Source organism: Schistocerca nitens, chromosome 2 (genome assembly GCF_023898315.1).
Source record: "Schistocerca nitens isolate TAMUIC-IGC-003100 chromosome 2, iqSchNite1.1, whole genome shotgun sequence".
Classification (NCBI taxonomy): domain Eukaryota; kingdom Metazoa; phylum Arthropoda; class Insecta; order Orthoptera; family Acrididae; genus Schistocerca; species Schistocerca nitens.
Window position 1 is genome coordinate 1,062,757,475 of NC_064615.1, and position 17,544 is coordinate 1,062,775,018.

Here is a 17,544-nt window from a genome sequence, read left to right on the forward strand (position 1 = left end):
AAATAAGATCGCTAATAATTTCCTTGCTTTTCCAGTCGAAGCAGGTCGTCTGTCTGTGATGACGCTGTCGTTGATGGGCCGTTAAACCCTGCTGTTCCCTTCTAATCATCTTGTCAACGGGACGTCAAACTATCTGATCTTTCTTCATTCCTTTGAGAACCTTCATCTACCTTCACAGGTGGAAAACACAATTTGAGTAGCAGACTACTCCTTATATTTACCATATGCAAACATACTAGAAAACACTCTAAAAGTGAACTCGTCGTATCACATGGACAGAGGAACATCTTCTTCCGATTAGCTGATTTTATAGAGATTTAGCTGCAGTAATTCTACAAGCCATGTTTACGGAGCTTCTGCAGTAGTGTTTTCATTGACTCTGCATTCTCTAGACGCATATTAAGCTCATCACTGAGTGCAGTGTATGGTGAATAATAGTAGCATACGGAGTTCATGACAAAGCGTCGTCTCCAAATATAAGAGCAGAAGAAAAATTAAACTTAATGGAATGTTTAATGTAAGCGTAGGCTTCCGCGGCCGTTGTCTTCTTCAATAAAATTCTTCAGGGTATCAGACCGCATCGTCATAATTTAAAATGCGCCAACGTTTCGGCCAGCGTTGCAGCTAGCCTTCATCAGGGCCTTACGTTAACTGCTAAATGAACACACTTGGTTCCTTAAATAGCTGCACGAGAAAACCGTGTCGTTACTTGATTGGCTGTAAAAGGAGGAGGTGGAGGGGTGAAAGGAATGCTGTATTGGTGTTTCCTTTATTATCTGTCATTGGCTGAAATAGCTGTTTTCTATTGGTCTTCATATTAATCCACCCCATTGGAGGAGACGGACGAATAGCGAACAGGTGATGGCTGTGACGTCACACTGTTTCCATGCTGTCCAGAAGCCGGCTGCGGCGTGCCATTCCTTTGTGTGCTCGCGACCACTACTGCGGCTCTCCGCGTGTCTGCATGGGCCGCCACGGCTCTGCCGCCGCTCCGTAGCCCTGCTATTGCAGGCAGCCAAGACCTCGGAAGCTTGTACCCGTCCTCTCTATTCATGTTGGCGGGAATGTTTAAGGTAATTTTCTTTTATTGTTCCGACTCAGTTGTACATTTTTCATTAGATTGCGTGTTTTTAACGCTCATGATCATCTTCAGATGGAAGCAGTTGCGCCAGCAGCCCGTCTTGTCTATTCTGAACCACATGTCAGAGTCCTCCCTCGGACATGGGTGTGTGTGTTGTTCTTAACATAAGTTAGTTTAAGTAGTGTCTAAGTCTAAGGACCGATAACCTAAGCAGTTTGGTCCCTTAGAAATTCACACATTTGAACATTTCAAACATTACAATCGCAAGGACATGCTGGAGCTTGTTACTCGTCATACAACACATTACGCACTTCATAAATCGTATCCTAACACGTGGGAAGAATATAGGATACGTAAAAGGAAGGATTCGTCGAAGAACACGCATATTCGCACTAGCAAACAACATAGAAAGAAGAATAGATTCCATAACGATAATTCCGATCACCGAACTTACGCGCACTGATCCGGACAGTAACTATTCTTACTGGTCTACGAAACTCGCAAAATGAAATGAAATGGAACAACAGAAAAAGAAATTCGAGAACAAACACATTGAATATACACAACGCATTCACACATAACCGACACACACAAGCTGAACGGAGATATTTAAGTTGTGGTAGGACAAGAATCGAGTTAAGGAAACTGGACGTTAATAAACATGGAACCACTCCCTAATTGAAATAAATTCTACAGTATGATTTGCAATGGTTACATGTGAAAGAAAAGTCTTACAATTCCAAGTTCCTGACTTACTTTACTGGAGATAACACCCTAACTTACCGAAGCTCCAGATAACGCTACCGGATCGAAGTCGATAGGTAGCAGTGGAAACGTCAGAGAAAATACGCCTCAGTTAAGTGTACCAACCTACCAACCTACACAATAGCTGCTGACCAGTGTTCAGTAATACCTCTTTGACCCAGCTGAATTCTAATTAACTCTACAGATAAACTTGGATAAACTGCCACTACTATTCAAAGAACGCATCCCCATGATCCGAACTACAGGGTAGTTACAATGAAACTTTCGCTACTTGAGAGGGCCCCCACGAAAAACGAGTGATCGTACGAAAATGAAACTTCGTGGGAATATTTGTAAGGACATGTGGAAGAGAAATCACGAATAAACCACTGAAAGAAACATATTTTAATTTCCAAATGAGAGGTTAACATTTGTTAATTGCGTACCATGTTTACGTTCCATACTACAAACGTTGCTCAGTGTGACGACCATCTGCATCCGCGGCAGCTTGGAGCCGCGCTAGTTCAGTACTTGTGACACATCTCGTGCACTGCTTGAAGATCGCACACTGTCTGCAGCATTTTCAGCCGTAGCAACTGTAACTTCTTCAACAATTTGGCGCCGTTGGCCTCTCCTAGAAGCAATTCTCAAATCGCCAGTTAATTCGAACTTCCGAATCGTGTTCTTCAACTCCGTTGAAGAAAGAGGTGCTCCGTTGATGCGTCGACACTCGCGAAGAGCAGCAGTGCTATCGCTGTTGACTCGATAGAACAGCTTTAAGAGTAAATAACTGTAATATCTGACAGATTAACGGATATTACATACCACTAAAAAGGGCAAGAAAATGGACCTTCTAGAGGAACTAGAAATATACATTCACGCCCAAACTCACCCCAATACATTCTAAATGAACAGCTGGAGGTAGAAAATAAACACTTTCTAAATAATTTCCATGGACTGTTCACAGAAATCAAACACAAATTGCCCGCTAACAGTCACACCACTTCAGTTTAAGATACCAATACATAATTATATAACTATAAATTACCGTGATGAACAAATGCGTTGCTCTCATCTCATCCTTCAACTTTTTTATTCTATATTTCCTGCAATTAACTTATGAACTGTAGTGTTAATCAAATATCTGTATTATACAGCAGTTGGCTTGACGTATTCAGTAATTTCCGTTGGCAGTGAAAACAAAAATTATCCTCCTGTCTTTTAATAATAAGTTTATACTTAAGGTGCAAACATTTTTCTATTATTAACATGTCACATGTTGCACATCTCACACATCATCTTTGTTCTGTTTACATCCTTGGTCAATACTTTTGCATTGTAAAGTAAAACATCAAGTGTATAACACATGTGCGTTGCTCAACAAGCATTTTAAGAATATTATCAAGTGTGTCAGAGTGATTTATTTACAATATGTGTGCTATGGTGGAATTCAAGAACATATACATCGAGATATAAAACCACATGGACCACAACAAACAGATCGCTATCTACTGGAACGTATGTAAGTGAACACAACTATTTTGCATCAAATATTAGCAGCACTTTAGCGTATTTTTATTAATGAAACAACTGATAAAGTGACACTTAATGCTCTTGTGCAGTGTGGCGCAGGCGATATGCTGTTGATCAAAACATCTATGTGACGAAAAGTATTATCCATCTGAAGATGGGCATTTTAATCCGAAAGCGCTTATGGCACTAAAATAAAACATGTAAAAAGTGTTTGTGGCTAGTTGCGTCATTCACCAATTATCATTAACGGCCACGGAGTTCACAAGACCCAACAAAAATAAAACAACATAAACATGGTTATATACACATATACATTTTAACAGATATGTAACTGTGTGAAACATAAAATATAAGTTGAGAAAACACAGGATCTGCCTGTCTGATGAAATGCTCTGCAGTTAGTCTTTTTCCCCAGATCAAAAGCACAGATGCAGCGACAATTACATGTGCTAAAATGTGTCAGAAGGCCGAAGTCAGCTCAACACAACCAATGGAACGGCTCAGAGAGAGACGTTTCAACAGTTTATTCAAAATGGCGGCAACCGTTAAAAATTGATCAAGTCTTAAACGAGCATCTTCTTCCTTGTGGTAGGCGTAATGATAAAGTGAAAACCGTCTTTCCAGTATTTGCGGCTGAGCCAGTATAGGAAATCCTGTGGCAAAAAGGAAAGCTACTATGCCTGAGCAGGCAGGCTCTGGCTCCTTGGCCTCCCATGTAGTTGGCTATGGCTCTACTTTTTGAAGTCGGAAGACTACCAGAGTGTGGCGCCAGCTATGCCACAAAAGGTCTGGCCGTAACTACACTCCTGGAAATGGAAAAAAGAACACATTGACACCGGTGTGTCAGACCCACCATACTTGCTCCGAACACTGCGAGAGGGCTGTACAAGCAATGATCACACGCACGGCACAGCGGACACACCAGGAACCGCGGTGTTGGCCGTCGAATGGCGCTAGCTGCGCAGCATTTGTGCACCGCCGCCGTCAGTGTCAGCCAGTTTGCCGTGGCATACGGAGCTCCATCGCAGTCTTTAACACTGGTAGCATGCCGCGACAGCGTGGACGTGAACCGTATGTGCAGTTGACGGACTTTGAGCGAGGGCGTATAGTGGGCATGCGGGAGGCCGGGTGGACGTACCGCCGAATTGCTCAACACGTGGGGCGTGAGGTCTCCACAGTACATCGATGTTGTCGCCAGTGGTCGGCGGAAGGTGCACGTGCCCGTCGACCTGGGACCGGACCGCAGCGACGCACGGATGCACGCCAAGACCGTAGGATCCTACGCAGTGCCGTAGGGGACCGCACCGCCATTTCCCGGCAAATTAGGGAAACTGTTGCTCCTGGGGTATCGACGAGGACCATTCGCAACCGTCTCCATGAAGCTGGGCTACGGTCCCGCACACCGTTAGGCCGTCTTCCGCTCACGCCCCAACATCGTGCAGCCCGCCTCCAGTGGTGTCGCGACAGGCGTGAATGGAGGGACGAATGGAGACGTGTCGTCTTCAGCGATGAGAGTCGCTTCTGCCTTGGTGCCAATGATGGTCGTATGCGTGTTTGGCGCCGTGCAGGTGAGCGCCACAATCAGGACTGCATACGACCGAGGCACACAGGGCCAACACCCGGCATCATGGTGTGGGGAGCGATCTCCTACACTGGCCGTACACCACTGGTGATCGTCGAGGGGACACTGAATAGTGCACGGTACATCCAAACCGTCATCGAACCCATCGTTCTACCATTCCTAGACCGGCAAGGGAACTTGCTGTTCCAACAGGACAATGCACGTCCGCATGTATCCCGTGCCACCCAACGTGCTCTAGAAGGTGTAAGTCAACTACCCTGGCCAGCAAGATCTCCGGATCTGTCCCCCATTGAGCATGTTTGGGACTGGATGAAGCGTCGTCTCACGCGGTCTGCAGGTCCAGCACGAACGCTGGTCCAACTGAGGCGCCAGGTGGAAATGGCATGGCAAGCCGTTCCACAGGACTACATCCAGCATCTCTACGATCGTCTCCATGGGAGAATAGCAGCCTGCATTGCTGCGAAAGGTGGATATACACTGTACTAGTGCCGACATTGTGCATGCTCTGTTGCCTGTGTCTACGTGCCTGTGGTTCTGTCAGTGTGATCATGTGATGTATCTGACCCCAGGAATGTGTCAATAAAGTTTCCCCTTCCTGGGACAATGAATTCACGGTGTTCTTATTTCAATTTCCAGGAGTGTACATTCGACTCCTTCAGTTTGTGTTTCGAGATGAACTGAAAGCTGCAGCTATTGTCACCGTCGTGGCCGCCATGCTGTAGTAGCAGTTCAGCTGTTCATTTCTTTGAATAGAAAACATCAATGTCGATCGAATACTCACGACGTTTCGTTCACTTGGCGAACGCGATTATCTGGCGCTAGGACTGCAACCCAATGTTGTCAGCCATGTGCCAATAGCCACCGAAATCTCCTCTGTCACCTTCGACTGTTTCTCATGGTTCAGCATTCTCTCTCAGACTTTATCGTACTATTGTGTCTATAGATAAGATTCAACTCATGTTTTCTGTGACGTTTATCATTGTGTAACGTCAGAGGCTTCCCACGGCTTAATGTATGTCGGGAATCAGAACATACGTATTCTAAATATGGATGTACAGGGTATGTACGTATGTTCCACATCACCTCCTAAACCACAGGACCGATTTCAACCAAACTTGGTACACGTATCCCTTACTGTCAGGTAACAATCGCTGTTGGGATAATAACCACCAACTCATGATAGTTCAGGTGATGTGACGTCATAAACAACAAGAGTCGCGAAAAGTTGGTGCATCATGCATCATGTAGTTTATTACTTCTGTGCTACTAACTCTATTCGCAGTAAATTTCACAGATAGTATCCACATATACCGCTAAATGCACATACAAAATTACGTCATTCTATATGACGCCTAGGCCAGGAGATATGACGTCATAGACACTGAGACGTGTGAAAAGCTGTCGCATCATGGATGACGTATAAAATTATTACTTCTTTGCTACTAACTTTTTTTCCAAGCATATTTCGAAGACAATATTCACATCTGTAGCTGAGTGTATCTACACGCATATATCATTCTATGCCACACAGAACAAGAGATATGACGTCATAAACACTGACAGGAGTGATCAAATGCCGCATCATGCACGGAATCTTAATACACTTATCTTTCGCTAGTAAAAAGACACACCTATAGTTCAGTCAATTTAAGCATATTCCTGACACCTAGCAGCACTTTCAACAGTTTTCAATTGCGAAGTGCAAACGGCTGTAAGTGAAAACAATAGTCGTCTATAGAGCTATGAAGAGGCGTTGCCATAGAGACGTTTACAAAACCGCGTTGTTAACACACGAAGGAGCTGCACCCAGCTACCTAGACATGTAACTACAAATATTGTTTATAATCAAGTTCTGAATTAAATAAACATTACAGAATTTGTATTCTGCATCTGACGTTAGTTTATTTCGATATTGTTGCTATGCAGTTGTACATTATACATATTTGTTTGTACGATTTCTTTTTATTTCAAAAGTTATTTCACAAATACGTCGAAATGAAACTTTTTCCACATTACTCTACAAACAGTTCTTTTTTTGTTTCTTACAGAAAATTGGCAAAATGAATACCAGGGCACTGCCTTATTTCTTAGCCAGTACGTTAATATTTTGTTTTGCTCAATTCTGAATTCTGAATATAACTCTCTTTACTCTGTTTTTATTACTTCTTAAGTTCTGTCTTATTAGTGTTGTGATATCCTCTCACTTTTCCCAGTATCCAAACAAACCAGTGTCTCCCCGTAAGTAGGAACGTTGCAGACGCCTTACACAGGCGGATACTGGATAGGAAATACATTTGAAGTCCCCGTCGACTGTCAATATTTACCGCGGCCGCAGACTGGGGCAAGCGCCTTTCATTTTCACCGCCCCTGATTGCAAGAGCTGTGGGAAGCGACTGGGTGAGGTAGCGCTAAATTTAACCCTGTATCTTTGGTAAACGGGAGGTCGGACGACCCTTAATTAGACCGGCTTTAATAGTGTAGCAGCGCAGATAATTAATACGGATACGCCAATAAGAGTCTGCTCGTTAATCTTCGGAGCAGTACGTTGCGTCATTTTGTCTCGCGTGCCGCATACTGATGGCGGAATCCCACCAGACAGCGGGGAAGTGATATCGGCTTTTTACCTGCTGTTCCTACACGTCCCACAGGCCAGTCTAGGTATAACAGGGCGCGGGAGTGGTCGGAAAACCTGTCACATATTCTTCCAGCCCGATGAACTACGTAGGATCGTTCTACTGACGGCGATGTGACTCGCTTGGTTAAAATCAGTTCACGGAGTCTGTAATGTTCTGGAAGTCCAGTGTGAAGTTGATTTCGACACACGAAACTTTTTAGCTCCTTGACATACTTGGCTTCAAGATGATGTGGGGCTTTAACCTAACTTCCCATTTATTGTCCTTAAATTTTCAAACGCCTCCTTGGGAAAAAAAAAATCTGCAAAGCTTGAGAACTACTTCGCGTTAAACATTTCAATAAACTTTATGTCAGGCAGCGAATTAAATCTGTTGTTTAACAGCATGATTATAGTATCTAATATCTAAAGGTACATCATCTTGTAGTTATTCTATACAGTTGTTTCTGTGCCCTTTTCCTATCTTCTCTTGCTTGGTATGCCTTCAGCATTGCATCATATTTCCATTGTACCCCCTAGTGCGCAGACTTTCCTTCAAGTCTTCCACTTTTTTCTGTAAAATTAAAAAAAAAACAACTAAAAGCTCTTCTCGAACAGGCCATGAAGGCCCAACGGTACCGACCAGCGGCCATGTCATCCTCAGCCCACAGGCGTCATTGGATCCGGATATGGAGGGGTTTGTGGTCAGCACACCGCTCTCCCGGCCGTACGTCAGTTTCCGAGACCGGAGCCGTTACTTCTCAATCAAGTAGCTCCTCAGTTTGCCTGACAAGGGCTGAGTGCACCCCGCTTGCCAACAGCGCTCGGCAGACCGGATGGTCACCCATCCAAGTGCTAGCCCAGCCCAACAGCGCTTAACTTCGGTGATCTGACGGAAACCGGTGTTACCACTGCGGCAAGGCCGGTGGATGTAAAATTTAAGTAAAAAAATGGTTCAAATGGCTCTGAGCACTATGGGACTTAACATCTGAGGTCACCAGTCCCCTAGAACTTAGAACTACTTAAACCTAACTGACCTAAGGACATCACACACAGCCATGCCCGAGGCAGGATTCGAACCTGTGACCGTAGCGATCGCGCGGTTTCAGACCGTAGCGCCTAGAACCGCTCGGCCACTCCGGCCGGCTAAAATTTAATATCTAAGTAATTTGACTGCACAAAAGGAAGTTAAGTCGAAAAACTCTAACAGCGTGAGAAATCCACAAGCTTCAGTAACGGCAGTTCTATCCCAATATTGAGGATTTTCCTAAAGTACTTGTACAAATCTTCAACCCTATGACTTGCTAGTTTGTACCAAGAGACTTGCACAACTCCATCTTGTTGGTGTAAGTTTTGGAAATCAGTTCTTCAGTATTACATCTAATAAGTTTATTTTCTTCGATGAATGGACAAAAAAAGTTACAAAACCACTCAGATTAGCAAAAGCACTCTACACGCACTACACAACTTGTGAGCGTAACAGTGTGTAAATGTGGCTTGTGGAATTACTTTTCCTATTTTTGTTTGCACGCCATTGAAATGTTCCGTCATGACGGCCCTCACATCAAACGTCTGCGCCATCAACTTATATTTTTCATTCAAATTCTTCAGGACACCTCTGTTATTGTTTCTGTCGGTATACGGCTGCTAACGTCACTAAACCCCACAAATCGACCGTAAACTTCTCCCTTGCATGTATATACAGGGTGTCCTGTCCCAAGAGTCGTCAGACGAATTTTCTCCACTGTTACGGCAAATATTTGCAATTTCTTTTTGGCAATGTATAGCTGGAGTCAGCCCAGATATATACTGCTCATCAAGTCTTTCATGCAACGCTCAGTGCCAACAGAAAGTGTTGGTTTTGTTACGAGCAAAATGATTGTTAGAGCGGACTTTTGTGTGCCCAATCGATTGAGCGGTCCCAGATTAATCTAGCGCGGTATTTGTTTCATCGATATGTATTAACAGGGACAGTAAAATAAGAAGGATAACCAGTAGCCCGCCGCTGTGGCCGAGCGGTTCTAGGCACTTCAGTCCGGAACCGCGGTGCTGCTTCGGTCGCAGTTTCGAACCCCCCTCGGGCATGGATGTGTGTGATGTCCTCAGGTTAGTTAGGTTTAAGTAGTTCTAAGTCTAGGGGACTGATGACCTCAGAAGTTAAGTTTCAAATTGTTCAAATGGCTCTGAGCACTATGGGACTCAACTGCTGAGGTCATTAGTCCCCTAGAACTTAGAACTAGTTAAACCTAACTAACCTAAGGACACCACAAACATCCATGCCCAAGGCAGGATTCGAACCTGCGACCGTAGCGGTCTTGCGGTTCCAAACTGCAGCGCCTTTAACCGCACGGCCACTTCGGCCGGCCAGAAGTTAAGTCCCTTGGTGCTCAGAGCCATTTGAACCATTTTTGATAACCAGTACTCCAGCAGCAGCGATTGAGCAGCGCTGCTGCTGACACGGCAGTCAGCATGGGCCAGCTAAGGATGCGGTTTGAACTTTTTCTTTGGAGGAGAGGTGGTGTGGGGCCACTCCAGGTATTGCCGCTTTGCTTGCGTTTCGGAGTGATGAACCGATGTTTCAACGCCTGTGACAAAGCTCAACAAAAAATTGTGAGCAGCAGCCTCTCAAGACACAAGCAATTCCGCACACATGGTCCTTCATTGCTCTTTATGGACTTCTGTTAGCATGCTGTCTTCAGGCCACAAGTGGCCCATCGGCACCATTCGACCGCCGTGTCATCCTCAAATGAGGATGCGGATGGGAGGGGCGTGTGGTCAGCACACCGCTCTCCCAGTCGTCATGATGGTTTTCTTTGACCGGAGCCGCTACTGTTATGTCGAGTAGCTCCTCAATTGGCATCACGAGGCTGAGTGCGCCCCGAAAAATGGCAACAGCGCATGACGGTCCGGATGGTCACCCATCCAAGTGCCGGCCACGCCCGGCAGCGCTTAACTACGGTGATCTGACGGCAACCGGTGTATCCACAGCAGCAAGGCCGTCGCCATGGACTTCTGTTAGGCTGCGAGAAACTCAGCGAGTACACACTTTTGAGTACCCCAACTGGTAGACGAGTGTGGCAGTAATACCAGCAGAGAGGGCAGGATGTGGGGCACAAAGCGCACTGAAGCATGAGGCTTGTGGTTTGTCCTTATCCACTATCACAGGACGTATCTTCTGTTATGAAGCCCCATCTCTTCAGGTTGTCTCTGGATCGCCCAACTCCTGATCGTAATCTATTTAAAGATTTCCACACCAGCCAGCTCTCATTGCGTCCAGGTGGTAGTTCTTCAGCTTCTGGCATCCATCCATATAGGTGAGGCGTCGACTTCTTCCATAACTCCAGCCTTGCCTTCTCTGGTGAAATGGTGAGCTTCTCGGATGTCCTCAGGAAGCTCTTTCGCGAGCTCAGCCGTTGCTGTGGTGGATTATGTCCGTGCAGTGGGTGGGCACTGTTCTGTTCCACTTTCAGTCTCTACTTGTTGGCAGCCACTGCTCTGCGTACCCAGCCAGGTAGTAAAGCTTATCAGTTGGGGTAGGTCTTAACCAACTTGCGATCAACCTGCAGGTTTCGTTGAGAGCAATGTCCACTTGTCTGGCATGAGATGACCTGTACCAGACTGGGGAAGCATATTCCGCAGTAGAGAAGCACAGTGCCATTGTAGAAGAGCGAATAGTTTGTGGATGTGATCCGCACTGTGTCCCTGCTAGTTTGCGAATGAGATTGTTTCGAGTGGAGAGCTTCATTTTGGTGTTCTTGCAGTGAGTTTTGAATGACAGAGTTTTGTCGAGAGTGACTCCAAAGTATTTAGGGGCGTGATGATGCTGGATTTGGATGCCTGACCACTCAATATGTAGCTCACGATTAGCTTCCCTGTTCCTTAAATGAAAGGCACACACTTGTGCCTTCGAAGAGTTTGGTCTGAGTTGGTTCCGATTGTAGTAGCTTGACAGTGTTCTAAGTGCAGTTGTCAGGTTTCTTTCCACTCTTTCAAAGCATGAGCTCTGCGTAGCAAGAGCTAGGTCATCTGCATATGGCTCTGAGCCTATGGGACTCAACTGCTGAGGTCATTAGTCCCCTAGAACTTATAACTAGTTAAACCTAACTAACCTAAGGACATCACACACATCCATGCCCGAGGCAGGATTCGAACCTGCGACCGTAGCGGTCTCGCGGCTCCAGACTGCAGCGCCAGAACCACGCGGCCACTTCGGCCGGCATCTGCGTATAAGAATCTCCTTGTACAGGAGGTGAGTGGCTCGTCATTGGTATAAAGGTTGAAGAGAAGTGGAGCCAAGACGCAAACGGGCGTACCTTGGGCGTCAGATTTCTCTGGCGGATGATCCTTTCACACCAGAAACATCATCTTGGTCCTTTTCAGGACCACAGTTGACCATCATATCGGTGAATATAGAAGTTGAGGGCAGTTATGAAGCGAGGTGTTTGATTGGGATCCGTCAATCACCTCGAGTGAGAGTGTCCGCACGTTCCAACACTGCAGGAGTCACAGCTGTGGTGGGATGGCCGGCGTGCGGGAGATAAGGCAGGATTGAGCTGCCTTTGGATAATGACAGGTGCCTCGTCCAACGACTTACCTTACTTCTTTTCACTACCAGGTCTCCATAGACATTATGCAAGCGCCTATGAATATCTGCGATGCTCTGGTTCTCCACCAAATAACAGGTCCCTGCTTGGAACAAACCTCCATTACACATGCCATTTTGAAGGCTATGTATATTGTCGCCACCTATCGGAACTTCATTGAACTGTAGGGGCTGAAGCGGAAATATTCCACGATACCCCACAACAAATTCCGCATTTTTTCAACCGAAATTGGACGAGGAAAAAAGTATTGAACGCAGCAAGCAACTTTCGAACATTCTTCAGTGCCGTTTCCCAACATTGACTGATCACAGTCACATGTCTGACAGTGCATACGAAAAAATGTTGGTATAAAATTAAAATTTCATCTTTCTATAATCTTGGGGACGGGCTGATTAGAGAATACAGTGTGCCACCTCGCTCGGGGCAAAAGCACGACTCGTTGGTCTACAATACACGCCTCCAGTCAGCTACTGTCCACTTACTTCGTCGTTTGGTCCATTGTAGAAGTGCGTATTTGTTCAAATGTGTGTGAAATCTTATGGGACTTAATTGCTAAGGTTATCAGTCCCTAAGCTTACACACTACTTAACCTAAATTATCCTAAGAAGATACACACCCATGCCCGAGGGAGGACTCGAACCTCCGCCAGGACCAGCCGCACAGTCCATGACTGCAGCGTCTCAGACCGCTCGGCTAATCCCGCGCGGTGAAGTGCGTATTTATGCGCTGTTGCAAGCAATGGTGTTCTGCGTAGTACCTGACTTCTGTTTCCAGTGCCTGTCGGTTAGTATCTTCTTAACACACCATTTATACGCCCTGTTAAATGACTGCCAGCTATGCACCATTCCTTGTGAACACGTTTTGCACTCCATGTTGATACACCAACGATTACAACAACAACCAGGGGGTGCTCGTGTTAATGAACAAACACGATACCTCCATTCTGCTATTCGGTCACGGCTGACCATCTTACTGAGGTTATTTTATACAACCGACTAGCACACAGTCACGACTTCACCGCCGAAGCTTACGTCAGCGATAGAGGATCACATGACCTTCAGGAATCATTTCCTCGGCATCTACAGCACTACAAAATCCCAGTCTGTTCTTTTACGGGGGTGCCTAACGCACTATCTAGTAACATTAATGGGACCACCTGTTAAAAGCCTGAACAACCACCTTTAACAGCACGGACCGCTACGAGACGTCCAGTAAGAGAGTCAGTGAGAGGTTCTGGAAGGTACCGCCAGGGGTGTGGAGCTATGGCAACTCCAATTCCGTGACCAGCTGCGCTAGGTTTCTCGATTGAGGATCCATGACGTGAACAGCCCGACCGAGACAGTCTCACGGATTCTCTATTGGGCTTAAATACGGGGAGTTCGTGCTGAGGGGAGTACTGGTGCTCTTGGAACCACCCACGTAAACAACGAGCTGGGTGGTACGTTGCATTGTCCTACTGGTAGATGTCATCGTGCCGAGGAAAAGTAAACTGCATGTAGGGGTGGACATAGTCCCCCCAAGGATAGATGCATACTTGTGTCGATCCACCATGCCTTACAGAGTGACGAAATCAGCTAGGGAATGCCACAAAAACATTCCTCAGACCATAACGCTCCTTCATATGGCCTGCTTATGATTGTTGCAGGACGCTTCTTTCAGTCCCGTGGAGCAAGAAACGTGATTCATCTGAAACGGCCACCTGTCGCCACTCATTTGACGTCCAGTTACGGTATTGGCGTGCAAATTCCAGCCTTGTCGCCGAATATCAGCAGTCAAATGGGGTACATGAATCGGGCGCCTGCTGCGGAAGCCCATATACGAGTACACCAACGTTAAAAAAAATGGTTCAAATGGTTCTGAGCACTATGGGACTTAACTTCTAAGGTCATCAGTCCCCTAGAACTTACAACTACTTAAACCTAACTAACCTAAGGACATCACACACATCCATGCCCGAAGCAGGATTCGAACCTGCGACCGTAGCGGTCACGCGGTTCCAGACTGAAGCGCCTAGAACCGCTCGGCCACCCCGGCCGGCTACACCTCGCTGAACGGTCGTTGAGGGGGCGCTGTTGGTAGCCCCTTGTTTCATCTGGGCGCTCAGTTGCTCAACAGTTGCACGTCTATTCACCCGTACACAACTGCGCAGCCGTCGTTCACACCTTTCATCTATGGCCCGTGGTACAGCACAGTTGCCTCAGCCCAAATTTTGGATCACCATTTTGTCATGCACCGCAAACTTTAATACCGGCAGTACGCGAACAGCCCAAACTTAGCCGTCTGGGAAATACTTCCTCCGTTGCCCCGAAAGCCAGTGACCATGCCCTTTGGACGTCAGATATATCGCTCCATTTCCGCATTACGACAACGACTGCTCTGGGCGCCTACCAGACTCGCTTTAGTGTATATATGCTCCACTGTTACTGCTTCCATTTGCTGTCTTTGGGTGGTTATTGAATGTTGACGTCGAACATAGGCGTTGCTCGTATTAATGTGACTGGACAATGTTTTTTGTCCGGTCATCTCACGAGGAAAGGGGTAGATGCTTGAGCATTACTGAGCCCAAGCTGACGTAGCTATAGAAGGGAATTAATATTCTTAACATAGGAATCATACAGTAAACCGGATGCAAATAATTGTTTGGTACAATGACCTAGCTTTCGACACCTCTAAGGATATTTTCATCAGAATGAAATTTTGAGAAATCACGTTGCAAGAAAGCAATGGTGAGAATTAACAGCCCAGGTATACTCAAGTCAAAAAATAAAATAAAACACGTTCCAGCCTGTGGCACGTCTACCTAGCTAGGAACAATATCTGATTTTCCTAGCTAGGCACGCATGCCAAAAGCTGGAACGTATATATATATATATTGAGCATATCTGCTCTTAATTCTGACCAATGCTTTCTCGCAATGTAATTTTACAATTTCTCAAAATTTCATTCTTATGAAGGTACCCTTAGAGGTCTCGAAATCTAGGTCAGTGAACCAAACAGTTATTTGCAACCGGTTGGCTATATGATTCCTAAGGTATGTTGACTCTAATATACGCTTTCTGAGAAACAGCCATGTTTAAAACTGGAATTAATAATGTGTCTGCCTACTGAAACACACCGACAGCGGACCCCCCTACCGAACTGTGGTCTTCCCGATCTGGCAGCGAGGACACCGCGGCGGCGGGTATTGATCTCTCACCGACACGGCGCTGTGTTTTTGCCCGCCCCGGGCTTACAAGGTCCCCTCTGCGGCGCAAAACCAGAGAGCGGCGTCCCAGACCAGCGCTACCTGCCGTCTTCCTGACTTCCCTCTGGTTTTCTAACTAGAACAAGTGCACATCTGAAGCTAGCGCATCGCTACGATTGTCATAAGGACGCGAGTTCTAACTGAAAAGGAAGGAACAGAGACTACAGTTTGACGGCCCATCGCCGTCGAGGTCATTTGAGGTGAATACTGAAGCTCCTGATTTCATTTGTATGCACCGCATTGTACATCACATACGACAAATGGATTAAGTACATGAGAATAAATTTCGCTGGAGCGCAATTTCAAAAAAAAGTGGCCAGATGTCAGCAGGACTCGCGCTGTTAGGGTTCCTTACAAACTTAATTATGTACACAGACAGTTCACTCACTGCAGTAATCGATAATCCCGACGGTTTTAGCCTGTTACCCACATTGATACTGCCAAGATATCTGCTCCGAGCATTCCGAGACTTTCGAGAACGTTCCCAATTCGAATTTGAGATCGAATAACAAATGGCAAAAGAAATAATTTTTTTACAGGTTAACGATTTTTTGTTTTTTTTTTTTCTTAACTTGTACTATGAAACATTCCATCTTGCCAAATTTCACGATTGTAGGTAACGAGATGTACCTTACAGGTTCTGACGAGTCAGATTGCGAGAGTCAAAATAAGCGACATAAATGACCTCATCGGATTGACTTAGAAGCATAAATTTTTTCACCGCCAAGGAATCATAGACGAGACATAAATTTCAACTTGATAGGTCTATTCTTTCCTGAGAAAAAGGGATCATAGCAGACGGGCAGTCGGATAACACACAACAAAGAAATTTTTTCATGTGATGTAATTACAAATTAACACTTTTGGGATTTTTTCCTTTACTTGTGCAGTGAAATCATACTTCTTGCCAAATTTCATGAATCTATGTGAAAAGAAAGAACCCTGAATTTGCGAGCATAAAAATAAGTGACGTAAATGGCCGTACCTATTGGTTGCATTGACTTAGGAGCGCCAATTTTTTAGACGGACAAGGGACTGTAGGACTTGGTATGTAGCATAAATTTCTACTTGATACATGTACTTGTTCCTGAGAAAAAGGGCTTTTAACAGTCGAACCGACGGACAGAGAGGCAGACTGACGGATAACAATGTGATCCTGTAACTGTTTTGTTTTTACTGATTGATGCACGGAACCCTGAAAATAGAAGAGCATATCTCAAACGTCTAAGTAAATGAATTTGAAGGCAGTATTTGCAGAAATGGGAGAGGAAGTAAATGTACATGTGATAGAGATATGCAACCGCGAGAACAATATGGGAGAGCACTGAAAGACCTACGTAGAAACAAGGTCCTTGGAGTAGACGACATTCCCTCAGAATTATTGAAATCATTGGGAGAGCCAGCCGTGACAACATTATTTCACCTGGGGCGGAAGATGAGACAGGGAAATGTCCTCAGACTTAAAGAAGAATGTAATAATACCAATTCCAAAAAACGACAGATTCTGACGTAAAAACTACCGAACTATCAGTTTAATAAGACATGGTTGCCAAATGCTGAAGCGAATTATTTACAGAAGAATGGAAAAACTATTATAGACCGATCTCGAGATTTCTATGAAACGCACGAACACGCAAGGTACGTAATACTGACTCTACGACTTGTAAAACAGTCTAAAGTAAGGTACAACTATGTTCATGGTATTTGCAGATATAGAAAGCACTTGACTGTCTTCACTGGAGCACAAGTTTTGAAATTATGTTCTTTATTCAAATGGTTCAAATGGCTCTGAGCACTATGGGACTTAACATCTGTGGTCATCAGTCCCCTAGAACTTAGAACTACTTAAACCTAACTAACCTAAGGACATCACACACATCCATGCCCGAGGCAGGATTCGAACCCACGACCGTAGCAGTCGCGCGGTTCCGGACTGCGCGCCTAGAACCGCTAGACCACCGCGGCCGGCTGTTCTTTATTCCTGCTAGGAATAAAGCACAGGAAACGAAAGGTTATTCACGACTTAAAGCAGATTGCACTTGTAGGAGTCGATAGAAAAGAAACGGAAGTAGTGCTTGGGAAGAATGTCAGACAGTTGCAGTCTGTCTCCGATGTTATTCAATCTGTACACTGAGCAAGCGGTAA

General features: G+C 45.4%; 1 pseudogene; it reads right to left on the bottom strand.

Moving 5' to 3' along the window:
* Nucleotides 1-8,363: 8,363 nt before the first annotated feature.
* Nucleotides 8,364-8,481, bottom strand: LOC126237786 (5S ribosomal RNA; annotated as a pseudogene).
* Nucleotides 8,482-17,544: the final 9,063 nt, after the last annotated feature.